Source organism: Zonotrichia albicollis, chromosome 5, assembly GCF_047830755.1.
Source record: "Zonotrichia albicollis isolate bZonAlb1 chromosome 5, bZonAlb1.hap1, whole genome shotgun sequence".
Taxonomy (NCBI): Eukaryota; Metazoa; Chordata; class Aves; order Passeriformes; family Passerellidae; genus Zonotrichia; species Zonotrichia albicollis.
Genome location: NC_133823.1, coordinates 28,903,773 through 28,920,269, shown reverse-complemented (window position 1 = coordinate 28,920,269; position 16,497 = coordinate 28,903,773). Strand labels below are relative to the sequence as shown.

At 39.9% G+C, this 16,497-nt stretch overlaps 2 long non-coding RNA genes across 3 annotated transcripts in view; one reads left to right on the top strand and one right to left on the bottom strand.

The window, feature by feature from the left end:
• Positions 1–16,497, bottom strand: part of LOC113459184 (uncharacterized) — a 61,878-nt gene that overhangs the window by 15,180 nt on the left and 30,201 nt on the right. The window lies entirely within an intron of this gene.
• The window catches only part of LOC113459183 (uncharacterized), a 60,241-nt gene continuing 52,128 nt past the window's right edge, over positions 8,385–16,497 (top strand). For both annotated transcript variants that reach the window (XR_012580427.1, XR_003380132.2), the window contains exons 1-3: positions 8,385–8,555; positions 12,761–12,905; positions 14,443–14,524. This is a non-coding gene — a long non-coding RNA (uncharacterized LOC113459183). The remainder of the gene's footprint in view (positions 8,556–12,760; positions 12,906–14,442; positions 14,525–16,497) is intronic.

Here is a 16,497-nt window from a genome sequence, read left to right as displayed (position 1 = left end):
ACTTGAGCAAAAAAGAATTTAGCTAGACTTCTTTTAAAACAGCCTCCTCCTTTTCATAACTCCTCTTTTTATGGCAAAGGGAAGATTTTAGAGACGGATAAAATTCCAGTGAAGAGGAAAGAAAAATGATGAAAAATGGTTCATGTTTTAAGAGAACCAGCAGGTCAAACAAACAGAGGCAGAGGGAGATTAACCCAAGGTAGCAGTGCAAAGAAGCAGACTGAAAATAAATTAAAAAATATTATTGGAAGGCTGGAAAACAAATTTAGGAGAAAGGGTCCTGAACATTAATTAAAGTCTCAGCTGTCAGAGACATGGACTGTGATATTCCTGTGAGGCAAGAAAATACTCCATTGGGCTCACACCTCACCTCCTGCCTCAAATGTTGCTCTTGATGTACACCCTTTCCTCCTGTGCAGGCATGCAATATCTTCACACTTTCTAAGTCAGCTAAATTGTGTCCATTTTTTCATGAAAAGAAGACATAAGACAAATGACTGAGATGAAATAAGAATCAGCCAGACACAGAAGGCCGTAGAAAGCTGGTACTTCCTTAGATTTACATGTCATCATTGTCAAATCTGGCCTGAGTCCTCTCCTGGGTACATCTTGGGCAGTGTAGTGCTGCTGTAGGCTGCAGAGGGTCTGTGTTCTACACCTAAAGTCACTCTGTACAGATTTGAAAGGTTCCTGTGGAAATTAGAAGTGTGCATGATCTTTCAGTGTTCCTTCAACATCTGCTAGTACACTACCACACAGAATCGATCCTCATGAAGCAAATAGAAAGTTCCCAATTTCACAGAATTCACAGAATTCTCAAACATCTGAAGGTCTTCAAATTCTCCGTCCTATACCTTACATGTCCTTAGTTTACAGCCACATGATGTAAAAATAACCCTTGAAAAGTTTGCCTAATAAATGGGTTCAGTGAACGAACACCTTACAAAGGGGCATACAAAACCTTTATTTTCCGTTTTTTCCTAATAAAGGAAAAACAAATCTTTAGGAAACATCTGGCTTCCCAGAATCTGTAGGAAGTCCATGGTTAACTCCCTCTACAGCAGCATAAGAGGTATTTGTTAGCTTGAATAGCAGTATTTTAATAAAGCAGTAGACATCATCCTGCTTAGGGAAATTGCATTGGCAGATAAGACACTCATGAAAAATGGACATGTTTACTCAGTGGGCCTGAAGCTGCTGCAGATGGGAAAATAGGGTGTTAAATAAGGGTGACGACACTGAGTTAGATAAGTGAGCTGATACTGAGTACAGTACAGCTAAACTCCAACACAACATATAGCCCAAGCTACCTCCTCTGTTTACAGCTAAGCCTTTGCATAGGCAACGTCCAAACTCAGCCATATGTAATTATATATAATTAAATCATAATGAAGTACAGGTAGCATGGGGGAGAAGGGGTGGGATGCTGAAAAAGGCCATTTTCAGATTTTCATCCAGAAAGCAACACCCACAAAACTCTCACTTTAAATTTTATTTCAGAAGCTTGAGAAAAACGCAGACTCTTTGGCAGGACAGTCTTTTTAACAGCTGAACCAGGGAAGAAGTTCCAAAAGGCATTTCACTTCTGTAAGGCTACCTACAGCTCATTGGTTCCAGCCAGACTTCAGAAAGTGGTTTTAAGATGTTTGCTGCCATCTAGTGCCTTTATTTCTGTTTCCAACCCTTGGAAAAATGGCTGGCATCATTCACATAAAACTTCAGAGGATAAAGTGGGTATCAATACACTATTCTTTGGCTGCCACTGCAGAGAAACACAAACTAAGTGCTGATTTCCATAATTCAGGGCTTGCTTGGTGTAGAATCAGGATGGAAGGTCGTTTGAAGTGGTAACAAGAAGGCCCTGTTAATGAGTCTTGGTTTATTTCAGTACAGTAACAAGAAATATAAATTTATGTGCACTGGAAAGGGATATTAGAACTTATGGTTCAATTTCAATTTTTAGTATGGTTATGGGGGAAAAAAAACTCCTATAAACAAACACTTAAAACCACTGCCTATCAGCTGAATTGTTATTTTGGTCATAAACAGTTTTCCCTGTGTTCCTCTGCTTCAGTATTTGGCAGCTACAAAGTCTTTTCTGAATATGTATCAAATGTAGCACATTTCTGGAGAGTGAAAACACTCAAGTGTGTGGAAGAGAACACTTTCAAACTCTGGACATATATTTGTTTTGGGTCTCTACTTCAGAGGATGCAGTTGAGACATTTAGTGAAATGACACAAAACCACTGGTTTTGTTAGGTGAAAGAAGTACATCTAGCCTTATTTTTAGGAGTATTAGGCTGTCTTTGCATATATGAGTCCAGTGAATATTATTTTACAGTTACTGCAACAGTAAAAATTCAGTAACAGCTCTCCAGTTACACCATAAGATCATAATCTATAATAATTTATAACCCAACTTTTTTTTTTTTTTTTTAAGTAAATTGGAATTCCTAAATACTTTCAAAGTATTAAAGTTTTATATTTAAAAGTCTTGCTATGGCAACTCTCAAATCTAATCTGAAAACACTTCAGACACTTGTAAATTTAGCAATACATTTTATCACTATCAACAGTGCAAAGCTGTAAAATACTTGGCCTAGGAATCTTTCTGTAAGTATTTTTAGTATCTAATAGAATGATTGATAATAAAAGGCAGGGAGGTTTTCTGAAGAATAACTGAAATAATCTCTACTTATATTGGCTGTTTATGAAGTGAGCACAAGAATCTGTGTCTAACGTGGTGCTCAAGTATGTATGTAATTACCATAAACATAAGAAATCAAGCCTTCACAGATCAGTCTGGGACATAAAGTACTTGAGAAGGATGGTATTCAAGAAGAGTGTTTGCAAGAGGAATATAACTATCCCCAGGTGTCTGTTTGTGACACAGGAGGGTGCACATGAACCCTTTAGGCCTGTGGTTAATAGGTACTACTACTTCAGCATAGTTCTTCCACTGAGACCAGTCATGAAATAACTTTGCTGTGATGGGGTCATGAAATGAGTCATGAAACAAGTTTTCTTTGATGGGGTAATAAGGTGAATAAGGTGAGCAGTCACAGTATTTTATACAGAAGAACCATGAAAACAATTCTGTTGACCATATTAGACTCAGATTGCTGGGGTAAACTGGGTAATAAAAGCAATCTTGCTGAGTAGGAGTCATTTGTTCTAACTCAGATGATCGCTGTTACATTGCATTATTCATGCAATTAGTGTCTGTTATTACTTAGTGCATGTTAATCTGGATTTACAATTAGAGATTAATTGGTCATATTATGGATTTCTATTTTTGTAAGTCAAGGCTGTTTTAGAGTAATGACACATGCAGAAATACAAATCACATTAATTGGAATTCATTTGTCAGTGATAAGGGTTTTTTAACTGGTGGTCCTTTTCTGTGTGCTTCCACTGATCAGATAACTGAACAGATAATAATCTATGCACAAATTTTATGGTTTGGTTAAGGTCATTGACTATTGAGAGCAATATTCACAAATGTAGTTGTAGCCTAATTTCCCTTCAAGAAACATTCCTGAAGCTTGCACGTGCTTCATGTATGCTTTTGAAGCTTTATTGCCCATGGCTTTGGGAAATGCTTTAGCTTCTCAATTTAACCTCAAAATTGTGAGAGAATACCCTTGCACTGGGGTGGCCCTGGTAGCCCATGGATTTTGTCTTAACAAAATATGCCACTGACAGAATGAGTATACCTTTTATTTGTGCTCCTATTCAAGCTCATTTGAAACATTTGGAATAATATTACATTTTTGGGTCAGCCTTTCCTACTTAGATCTGTACAACTTCTATTTGTGCATCAGCAACACTTTTGAGTGAGGGCCTGGAGTGCTATATATGTCTAAACTTATCCTTGCAGATTTGGATTAGAGCAGGCTTTGCTTTAAGCTGGTCAGGAACCTTGCTGCTTCACAGAGTATGTGCAGATAAAGGCATGTGAATGATAACAGAGCTTCAAAACCGTAGCCAGAGCAGATCCTGGCAGTTCTGTCAAGTCTGTCAAGCTTAGGCATTGCTGTACACAGAGTCATCATGGTGAGGACACACCTTTAGAGAGAGGGTAATATTTTGGGGAAAGTAAGCAGATCCAGATGGTCCTGTTAAAGGTCAGATTCTACAGCTTTTCTTGATGTATAAACAAGGAAAAGATGAAGCACAAGTTTTGAGAGTCTTTCTAGTGTAGCTACTATCTAAATACTGTACATTCTGATTCTCAAGCATCTGCTCCCAATCAGTTATAAACACCAATGTGGCCCTTTTTGTTAGGATCTCTGCTAGTGTGTTTTGAAAGTCTGAAAAAAGGTCTGTGAAAGCACAAGAACTTCTTCCTAGGACAAGATTGACACTTAAAGGCTGGGAAAAAAAGTCTCCCAGTTCCAAAACCTATCACTATTTGTTAACAATACCCAACTTCATAATTTTGCTTTCAATTTCTGTGGTAGATCATTGTAGGGAGAAAAGTAATTTTCACATCTTCCTCTGAAATGCCATGCTGTTACATTAGTTGGTCATAATACTACAAAATTGCCAATCCAAAAAGTGGAAGGAGAATGAAGATAATAATGTAAAAGTGCAAGGCCTTTGAGGGGCTCCTTTAGCCTTTCTGTCTTTCCCATGGGAACAAGTATTTATTTCCATCTCTGACCTCCTTCTGTTTTTGTGTATACCTCTTTCTCTGTACACAACCCACCCCCAACCCTTTTTCCTTATTTGATTGATCTCATTTACCAGACTGCTGCATATTTGAGCCACAAGTGTTGGAATTAACCAGAGGCTTGTCAGCTTTGCAGTGGTCAGTCAGGTACTTCCCATCAGGAACAGAGTGAAAAAAATGTGGGAGGGACATTTCTCTCTCTGTGCTATTTTTACAACTCCTAGTTCCCCTGGCAACTTCTCCAAAAAAATGCCTTCTTGCCTGAAAAATGCATAGATGAGAGAATGCTGGGATGATTCTCCCCATTAAACACAATTTATCAAAAGATACATATATATTTTAAATTGTTATTAATTCTTACTGTGATTTGTTGGAAGCCTGAAACCAAATTACTTTAGTCTGCTGAAAATACCACCCTAACCAGGTGTTTCTTTTAGACTGTTCTGGTTGTGCAGATTTTCTCATTTATTTTTAGGAAAGCATTGGAGTAATTTCTTAAACCTCTGCACTGGAGATACACAATGGCAAAAATGTAATTCACACAGGAAAAAAAAAAACAACTTCGAGTCACTTTATGCCTTAAACCGGGCTATTTCATTAAAATAGCCTGCAGCATTCAGTGTTTGGGAAAACTTTACTGCTTCAGAAATAATTCTTGAACAACAGCCACTAAACACCTGCCAGTGCTTTTGTTGAGAGGAGCATTCTAACCCATTTAAGAATAGGACTCACTGAGGTGATAATCATTCACCTCAAGCACCTTGTTTGTTGTGAAAAGTGTTTCAAGCAGCAAAAGAGGTACTCTGGAGAAGAAAATCCGTGACAAGCTGGGGCTCGCAGCCCTGCAGCAGCCACGAGCCCAGGGTCAGAGACAGCCCCAGCCTGCTCTGGTGGCTGTGGTGCAGGTGGATCCCCAGACCCATTTCTGGTGCAGGTTTCGAGCCAGGAGGCAGCTTTTGGATAGTAACAAGGTGACAGAGAGCACTGGGATAGCTACTGCCTGTACAATTTGGAAACCAAACAAGAGTCATCTGAAACAGCGTGAAGCGTTCAGCCTTACAATTAGATATAAAATGGTGTCTGTATTTTGGGTTCCTGATAATGGAAGCCAAAATGTGTTCTCTGAGCACTGGAGGGCACTGCAGCACTGAGCAAGAAATGTGCTTAACACGACATTCCAGAAAATAATGACTGTTTGCAGAAATGAGGAGGGGCTGGGGGGATCTGAAGGCAGCAGAGCACCAATCATTCATTACCAATCTGGCACGCTCAGTTTCCTTTCAGCTGAAAGTGTTACAACTTTATATAGCCCTGCAAAGGGCTGGGCAAACCTCTACACAGGCAGCCTCTGTAGACTCAGCTATGTGCCTAATGTTCTCTTTTTAAGTATGCCCATTTTCCCTCAGTACCTGAATTGATTTTTAAAATGTATTGCAGAACGTTTGAGACATTAGTGAACAAAATGCACAGTTAACTCTGCCCGCCCAAAATACAGAGCCAAGCAGACAAGAACAAGGTTCTCAGTTTTGCACTTTCAGTGTGTTAATCAATCTGTCCACAATATAAACCTCAATTAGGTCATTATTTGATTAGCTTGGAAATGTTTTCCTAAAATCCAGGATCAGGTGCCACACTCCATTTTTATTACTTCTCCAGATAATCTTTTAGCTCTTTATGAGCAGCTCCAACTCTCTGCATTTAGGGGAAGGAGAGAATCTCTTTAGGAGATGATGGTTCTTTCCTATTTAAGAAAGCCAACAAAGAAACAGAAAACAAAAAATATTCTGTAGTAGGAAAAGGGTTGCTTAAGGGCATCTTTCAGATTTTTAAGGATAAATTCTTCCCCTGAATCTCAAAAGCTCAAATTAGATGCACAGTGCACAGGTGTGATGAGTTCAGTCAGAGCATGTATCAAAATGCAGTTCCTTACTGTTTTGCTTTTCCTCCCACTCTCAGCATTACACTCCTTCTCAGCTCCAGTTGACAATTATCTTCCATTCCATCATTTTGATATATTGAGATTCTGTAACTGGGTCTGTAAGTCTTGGTAGCATCTTAATTATCTCACACTACAGTTCTGTCCTCTCATCCTCCATTTTGTTGGAAGACCTCCTGATCCTTTTGCTTGCCTGTTTCTGTGTCTCACCTTCCATTCCTCATCCTTCAGGGACATCTCAAGCCAATTTGTTTAGTTTAATCTTTGATCACCCTCCCTCTCTTAGACACGATTTCCTCTTTGCCATAGGTTTCCTCAAGGTCAGAACCTTCTTCCTGTTGGTTTGGGAGATGCCTGGCTGCAGTCCCTTCCTTAATAACTCAGCTGAGCTCTCTCATCAGTTCATAAGGAAGGGAAGGTTGACAGCAAGAGAAGCAATCATTGTGAGAGGAGTTAGGCTGTGGTGCAAAACAGGCAGATAGATCTCCTAGGGTTTCTGTGAAATTGCTCCCAAACTCCAATTTCATCCAAAGTAGCAGAATCAGTTCTTAATTCCCAGGCTGCAACAACCTCAGGGCATGCACATCACAGATTCCTGGCTCTCAGGGTGGCAAGCAATGATTTTACTGAGAAGAATGTATTGCCACCTTGTGAGGATAAAAGGATGGCAAATACAATTACTTGGAGCAGACAGTGTTAGATTCCAGAGCCTGGAATTAGATACCAGGAAATGCAGTTGTCTTACAAGCCTGTGATCTTTACTCCTATCCGTGCTGGGCTATGTACCAAGTTAAGAAAGTAGAGTTAGGTGTGCTTTAAGCTGGTGACAAAGACCAAACCAAGCTCTTTTTCTGGCTATAAATCCCCTTCTGTGCCAAGTTTCAGCGGTATAAGCTGGTTAGGCACAATTGCACATGAAAAGAAAGTGAAATGGCCATTTTGATCCAGCTATATTTATAGCAATGTGAATTAAAAATTTGCATTTTAAGCTGCGTAAAGTTATTTATCAGTATAAATAAAGCTTTCAAAAATATCAGCAGGAATTCTCTCTTTGAACCTAATCCTAACAGAGTTTAATATCTCTGTTTCTTATAGTTGTTTAATTTTATGATAGAATTAGGTATCTTTGCAGCCAATCGTAATAAAAAAGTGCATCCAAGCTTATAAATCAAAGTTAAAACAGATTTCTTGCTGTCTACTAATGTCTGTGCTAATCAAGGATGAGAAGAGAAACAGGAGGAAAAGCCAGAGCTGTTTTTGTGCTTGGCATCACCAATTCTGGCTTGTGATAACATTATGCTGGAACCGTTCATTCACTCATTGCCCAGTAAAACTTGTTTAGATTAAAAAGGTCAATTAAAAGTGCAGAATAAAGATTTCCTTATTCTGAAGTGATGTAGCTGCTGGAAGATAGAAAGTTCTGCTCACACAAAATAGAGCTTCTTAGATGGCAAGTATCTGCATTGTACTACGAACTGCAGAATTTATTCTGACATAATTTTGGTATAAAACTAAGCAACTTTTAATGCTAAAACTTGTTTAACTGTTCTGTTGAAAAAGACCTATGCCACCTTCTTTGTAGTAGGGAGAAAAACCTAATTCTGCAAAGGATGGAAAGAGCAGGAGATCTGTCCTTCAGGATGGTGCTGCTCCTCACATGCATGTAAGCATGACAGGAGAGGGAGAAGGCTGTGCCTTGCATCCACCCCTGAAATAGGCTGTGCTAAATGCAATTTGACAGTGCAAGTTTCCCCTTTAGAGCCAGATAGACCTAAGGATTATAGATGGTGCTACGGACTGTTTTTTTTTTTGTAGGTAGCTGCTCAATTTTTATGACATGGGCTCATTTCCTGCCTGGGAGAATGTCATGTCTGAACCACAAGGCAGCTCTCCCTCTGTCAGATACCTAAGGTAGCTCCAGATTTTCTGGTTCTCTGTGCAGGTGAGTACAAATGCTCAGATAGCGTGTCTGCCTTCTCTTTAGTCTCCTTCAGGGGCCAGGTTAATCAGTCTTTTCAGTCTGATTATTGTACCTATTTCTGGAGATAGTTTACTTGCCATTAAGCTGAACATTTCTTTTTCACTTTGTCAATACAGACTCCTTTTGAGGGATCTGAAAAATGTTTCCAAAATAATGTACGAATGTCCATGAAATATTTGTAATTGTTTTCAGCTCCTGGTGTTAATGCCGCAGAAAGCGTAAGAGGCTTATTTGATTATGCCCAGTGTTATTCAGCAAGGGAAGTGCATTCACTCGATGTTGCTAGGCTACCAGCCTTATTTACAGATAGTCAGAACCTTCCAGGGCAGAGAGAGCTGAAAAGCTTCAAGAGCAGATGTAAGAAGAGGAAATAATAAATGGCACTGATGATGCATTAGAATTCATTTTAGTGTGTGTTTTACTGTGGGGGCCCAGGGAGGGAACATGCAGGGAGCAAACACCTCAGCACTTAACTAACCCGTCACACTGCAAGCAGGGAGAGCAACAGGGAAAGAAACCACTGGCACTGCACAGTAGTTAAGTTGATTGTCAAATTTAAGAAAGATTTTTGATTTTGGAAGCCAGCAGTTGTAAAGTTAGTCACCAAGAATGTATATAAGAACAGGAAGATGCACTTATAGAGTAGGTTATAAATTCACTGTTAATACACACCCAGTTCATTTAGCCTAATGAAATTGGGTCTTATTTGCACTTTGTTTTCACTGTTTCAGCTAGACACAGATCTGTCCTGGGGCACCCCTTGTTTAGCAATGTGGCTACCCAAAAAAGAAGCCTTGCCTCCAACAAGCCTCACACAGCTCATTTTGGAGGCTTGACAAGCGATGGCAGTGCTACAAATACAAAGTAAACCTGCTTTATCAGCACCTTACAGCACTTTATCTCATGTCCCCAGGGTCCTTCACCAGCGTTGCCTCTGCCTCCTTAGGAGCAGGGACCCAGTGAGCTCTCTCACCCACAGCCGTGTCCCACAGGTCTGGATACGGCAGCAGAGCCATGGGTTGCAGCACAGTGACAGCCTCAGGGGAGAGAAGGAGTGGGGCATACCCAGGCTGCAGAAGATGGACCAGAGGCAGGTCCACAAGGTCCCAGCAGCACATGCCTGCAGCCCAGACAGGAGGCAGAGCTGGAGGCAAGAACATGGGCCCCATGGCTTAGGGAGCAGAGTCTCATTTATGGAATATACCCCCATCAAATATGGGGCAGAAAATAGATTTTTCACACAATAGGTCAAGTCATGTCCTGTGAAAAACAAGTGTCTGCATCTCCACAAGATATTACACAAATGTGACAGCTTCTGAGTCAGATCTAATGGATGTAGAAACATGATTCTCTTGAAATTGCTACTGGGAGGTATGTAAAGTTGATGTTTGCACATCAGCCACCTTAATGAAAAAATCCTGCAGATATACAAGCTGGAGGAAGAGGGGAGAAAATTTACAGTGGTGAAGTGCTGCGGCTGGGGTGCTAACATAGTGCTCCTGTCAGCCTGGTGACCAAATCTTGCTGAACATTGTGAGTCATATGAGGCTGTACCTGCCCTGCCCTGGCCGGCTGGGCTCGCCCATGTCAGTGTGAATCAGGGCTGGAGAGGCAGAGCAGCACTGCTGAGAAAAGGAGCACATTAAAAAACAAAGAGAGAATCGGGTAAAATGTGTTTACAGCCTGCTCTGTTGGTTTGCAGCTGGCATGCACTAACATCCATCACTTAAATGTTTAAGGCTCTATTACTCAAGCAGAGGAATGGCAGTAGCTGCAGGCACAGAAGCAAATTTTACTCCATTAACCCTCAAATACCACCTGGAGTAACTTCTCATCTTCTCGGGAGTTCCTTTATTTTATCCTGCTATAACAGAGGACAGAGATTTACTCATCTAATTCAGACACAGTGGGTAAGAGGAAAAGAGGCAAAATATGTAGGTAATATCTAATGCAGGGAACCTGTTAACGCCTTCCAGCTCACAAGGAAGGAGCAGTGAGTCTGTGCATCCTTGAGAGGCTCCCACAAACACCCAGCAGCCTCTGAATTGTGGCTGGTCATGGCCCATTACCCAGTTCTGAGCGCAGCAGCCTGACCCTTCTCAGCCTCTGGCTCTGGAGATATGGAGCTTCTCTCAGCCCATGGTGCCCAGGTAATTGCTGGCATCCCCCTCCTCTGCCGGGAAGGGGTCCAGCAGTGTGCCTGCTGGTGTGTCTCCCCGTGCTGCCCTCCAGCTACAGGGGGCACAGCTGCTGTCTCAGGTCACCTTCTGCAAGGGGATGCACAGACACCATCACCTGAGCCACCTGGGGCAGGAGTGAGGGGCTGCTCTGTGGCATTCATATTCTCTGAACCTGAGAGAAGCAGAGAAAAGAATGATCAAAGCAATTCTTATCTCATTTGCTGCTCCTGTGTTGTGCCAAAATAGAATGCAATATGGAGATTGTTTACCCACAGGGATGGTGTTTTGTTTCCTTGGCCCATCAGGGCCAAGTGCGCGTCCGGACTGTTGGTCAAGAGACAGTCACGAGATTTTATTCAGTGCTTGTGCAGTTTCAGTTTAGATGTAGTGTAATATAGCATAGAATGATACAATAACATAGTTAATTAACCTTCTGATATCATGGAGTCAGATGCATCATTCTTCCCTGCATCAGGGGTCCTGAATTATCCAATACTGCTCTTCCACCACAGGCTCCTCACTCTGCTCTGCTTAAACCCTGTCAGTGCAGCTTAGGTGGCTCCAGAGAGGGTCAGTTTTCTCTGCACTGTGAGTTATTCTGTGGGGCCTCATCCCTTCTGTGCACAGCAGTGGAAAGCTGGTGCCACTCAGTGCCACAGGTGTTGAGGGAAGCTGCAGATGCAAGCTGAGGAGCACTGGAGGGTGCTGGGACCTTCCAGACTCACCCAGATTAAAGTTTCTTAAAGATTCTTTTCCCACTAATCCCTTCAAGAACCTTTGGTGCTTGATGAGTTTGGATTAGTGATTTTTGGAGATGATCTTCATCTTATCTGTCTTAACATCAGGCCTTGATTCCTCTGGTTGTTTTTGCTGCAGTGACTAATAGCACCTCCTAGCAATGAACAGGGATGTTTCCATAGATACACATTCTCCTCACCCATTCCCCCTTATGCAGGTCTGATGCCTGATAGTGGGGGGAAATCCCCTGGGGGAAACCTACATGGAATCTTTGGGAACTCTGTGGAATCTGCATTGCATTTATATTTATATTTATATTTATATTTATATTTATATTTATATTTATATTTATATTTATATTTATATTTATATTTATATTTATATTTATATTTATATTTATATACATTACATTTATTATGGTATTATTATGGTATTAAAATATAGTCTGCGATGAAATATTTGGGAAGGAAATTAATGTATCAGCTGTTAAGTATGGTTGAATGTCCCCAAATCTCAGCTTCCATGATGAGTGAGTCCTTGAGAATTTTTTAATCTTTTTTTGCATGTTAACATATATATGAATGTTTAGCTATGATAGAAATGTTACTAAAAAGGAGAATTTTAAAGTTTATTTAGAAGAATTGAGTTGTAAATTTTCTGTTGATCTCAGTGTGATTGCATGATTGGAAATTTTATTACTTCCTAAGCCACTTATTACAGAAAATACAGAAATTTTACATCATAAATTCTTTCACTGAACCTTAGTTTACAATTTCTTTTAAAAAGTAACTTCTCACTTTAAGATAAATCTCATTTTCTTAAGTTACAAAATAAGAAAAAAACATAAAACCTCCTCTCCTGCTACTGAAATTTAAGTTTCTTTTGTTTTTAGTTGAGCTTTTAAGAGAGGGGCTGTTTTCTTGATTAAGAAGAGTAAAATAATCAATTTATTCAGGTTTTGATCAAACACAAAACAATTTATAGGCCTAATACACATGGAGGGAAACATTTAGCCTGGATAAAGAAGGAAAATGCCTTCAGTTGTGAGTGAATGTGTGCTGGAAATTTTTTGACACCCTGAAACATTTAGTCATTATAGTCTCAGACCCTCTGTTCTCTACAATCCACATTCCTTTTGCATCCACTGGTCATCCTGCAACACACCCTATCTTTGGACTGAAAACATCAGTAGATCACTGAGAAAAGATAATGAGATTTAGTGCACTAAACCCAACATATATTTCCTAGGTGTCCTTTCAGTAACTGAAAGTGTTGAAGAAGTGGAAGAATACAACTTTGGCTATTCCTATGGTCTTGAAGCAAGAGAAAACAAATGCTCTTTGCAGCAGATGTTCAATGCATTTTGAAATAATTTCAGACTGTCAGCTTTCAGGTATGTGAACTTACAATTTCTGAAGTTTCAGTTTTAACAATGTTTTACCAGATTGTTTTGTTTTGTTTCCTTAGGCCTAGCACAGTTAAACAGATAAATTGGACTGAGAGAAGAAATGGAGAGACCCTAGAATCCAGATAAGATTCCATAATTATTTTAGTGAAAACTTTTATTCCTAGTTTGCATAATTTTTTTTGTTGGCTGCATCTGGAATAATTTTCTAGGAAAGAGATTCCTTTTCCCACTCAGTCCATTTTGTTTTAAGATTTTTTTTTGCTTTGTGCTATTTTGGAAAAGTAATAAGATGCAAGTAGGCTACCCTTATCTGAAGTGGCTTTATAAGTAGGACAAAGTCTGAATCTCTTAGCAAAATCTTGGACAAAAGTAAAGATCCTATTTTTTTTTTATTTTTATTTTTAAGTTTTACAGCTATTGGTATTATGTAACAACACAATACATGGCTAAATTTAAACACAACTTCAGATAAAAAAGGTAACATTGATTCTTCTGTACCTTGCCTGATTTTAAAATAAACAATTGTGAGGCTCAATTATTTTTTTCTTGTTTTTATTCCCCTCCCTGCTGTTTTTCTGAACTTAGCTTTGCAATGCACTTGCAAATATTGGAATAGACTTTGGCATTACAACAACAGAAGTGCTTATTGAAAGCAGACTGTTTTATGGTGTGGATTCCACTCTGCCCCTGCTCAATAAGAGCAAGTGCACAGATCAGATGATGGTTCTATAGGTGCACAAGGCTGAGGACAGCAAGCAGTTAACTGAATTTTTTTAACTCCAGAGGATGCTTGGGCTGTAGTTTCTGGATGCCGTCAGCCTCATCAGGTTAGGTACCTTGCCTGTCCTCCCTAGACAGTTCTCCTGCTCAGTCTGATGTCTCACTAGAGATACCAGCCTGTTCTGTAAGAGAGACACCCTCCTATTTTCAGTATGCTGATGTTGTTGCTCTAGGCTACGACAGAGTAGAGCTCTGGGCCGCAGCTTGTCCCATTTTTTTCCACTGCCTTGTGCTAGTGATTCACAACATCTTTGCTGTCAAAAAGCCACAGTTTTTAGTGGGAAAGCATGAGACACAACCGGGTCGAGAGGAGGAGAGGTGATTTAAACAAAGGACTGTGACATATCTCCATCTGTGCAGTTCAGCTGTCACATGAGGCCTTCTGGATGGGAACTAAAAGTGTGCTAATGGGCTGCAACATTCCTAAAGTGTATAAACACTTTAGAAATGTGCTTCTTTTGATGTATGACTTGCAAAATATTGTAGCAGCCTTGAAAATGCCACAATATGACAAAGAGAACTTCTACCAAAGTATTGAAGGGAAGTGGAGAGAAACTTAAAGGAAAAAATGGAGGCGGCAGATTTGTCAGCCATTGAAGTAGCAGATGACTGGGAAGCATAGAAAATCAAAAAGGTTAATTAATTCTTGTAAGTAATCTAGAGTAGTAAGTAATCTAGAGTGTAAGTAGTCTAGAATTTCATTTGATTGTCTTATTTTTCTGTTTTGCAATCTTGTCCTCAGGAACCCTGTACTTTGCTGAAGGAAGGAGCATTTAAGCCTGTCAAGTTTCAGATGCAGCCAAATGAAAATGGATTTACTAGAGGTATGTACTACCTCAGGGCTTCAAAGTCAGGCAAAAGTGTTCTGTTTGGATATTTCTGGGCCCTGAGATCTGTTTTGGGAATTTGAGAACTGCTGCACATATCCTGCCTTGCCCAAAGGACAAGTTTTGTACCATTAGATGTTATTGTAAACTTTCTCTGGTGGACATCAAACAGAACTGTTTTCTGTAGAAACACAGTAAATGGAAATTGTCTTACAAGAAATGTTTTTAAAAACAAGTTAAACATTTCTCTGGCTAACCACAACCTGTATGATTTGGTGTGGTAAGGGGTTTAGGTAGTGCAACCTTGTGTATTTCCACAGTGTATTGTCAGCAGAGCTAAAATGAACTCTCTCGTGAGCTAGGCATAAAACAGACTTCACTCTGTGAAGTGAGCTGAAATGTCATATTTAACCATGCAAGAGCTTTACATGAGGACTGCCAAAACATGTGGGGGCGACTATAATGTGACACACTTTTTTTGAGATACAATGATGAATTGAGATGTTTAATAGAAACGCAGAATCATTAAGGTTGGAAAAGACCTCCAAGGTCATTGAGTCCAGCTTTTGACTCAACACTATAATTTCAACTAAATCAGAGCACTAATCAGAGCCATGTCCAATTGTTTTCTGAATGCTTCCAGGGATGATGACTCCACCATTTGCTTGTAGAGCCCATTCCAATGCCTAACCACCCTTTTAGTGAAGAACTTCTTCCTGGTGTCCAGCCTAAACTTCCTTTGGTGCAGCTTGAGGCTGTGTCCTCTCATCCTATCCCTTGTTCCCTGAGAGAGGAAGCTGAGCCCCACCTGGCCATGACCTCATTTCAGGCAGTTGTGGAGATTGATAAGGTCCCTCCTAAGCCTCCTTTTCTCCAGGCTTCAGCAGCTTCTCAAAAGATTTACTGTCTAGATGATTCACCGGCCCCTCTGCCTCTCCCTGGACATGCTCCAGCACCTCAACGTCCTTCCTGAAGTGGGGGGCCTAGGACTAGTCTGAATCTGAGATGTAAAGTTGCTGCTAATGGGGCACACAACCTATCTTGTGCATGCACCACCAGCAGTAGAGCTGCAGGCAGGATAGGCTTCAAAAGGCTATTCAAAGGGCTCATGTTTTTCAAGTAGAATTTTTGACAGCTATTAAGGCAGCTAAACTGCATTTTTGGAAGAGATTACATTTCATTTAACTTTTATTTATCTGTTTTCTTATGCAAGTAAACAAGTTTTGTGTTGCCAGGCTTGCTTAACCACTCCTCTGATGATAGAATGACTTATGAAAATCTATGATTCAGGCAAGATCTTGCAAAGGTTTGTGGCATCTCATGCTTACTAAAAAGGAAAGACTGATATATTTTTCAGCACTGTTGACACTTGTACAAAAATAAGCTTTTGTGCCCTGCTACTGAAATGCCCTGTAATGGCCACATTAAAGTCGCTGCAATGGCATGACTATGCTCTAGAACTGTGAACAGGGAAATTGCTTATCTGAGGCAATGGATTTTTGCTTCAGCCTATTCCAGGGAAAAAAAAAAAAAAAAAGGAAAAAGTCCTTAAACTGATGAATAAGCAAACTACTAATTATTCATTCTAAAAATGCTCTCTCCATGGGCATAGGGAATAATAGCAAATTATCCTAATCAGAAATTGGATAGACTGCAATTTGTATACCATAACACAGAATGAAGACTGAAAAAATTTGGGCAGCCTGGCAACACTTCTTTGCACTCCTTATGTTTCATAAATTATTGAATCATACAGCAGCAACTTACTGGGCTGAATTTGCCAGGATTTTATCTATTAAAATATCTTCCCCAATCTAGTTCAAGAGAATGAAGCAGCATTCTAATAATTGCATAACCTTTAAAACAGACTAGTCATTTAAAACTAATTAGTATTAGTGGGGTTCTCCTCCATATCAGGTCTTTTTTAAATTTTTAAAAAATCATAAGGAAGTGAAAGTTGGTAGCAAGTA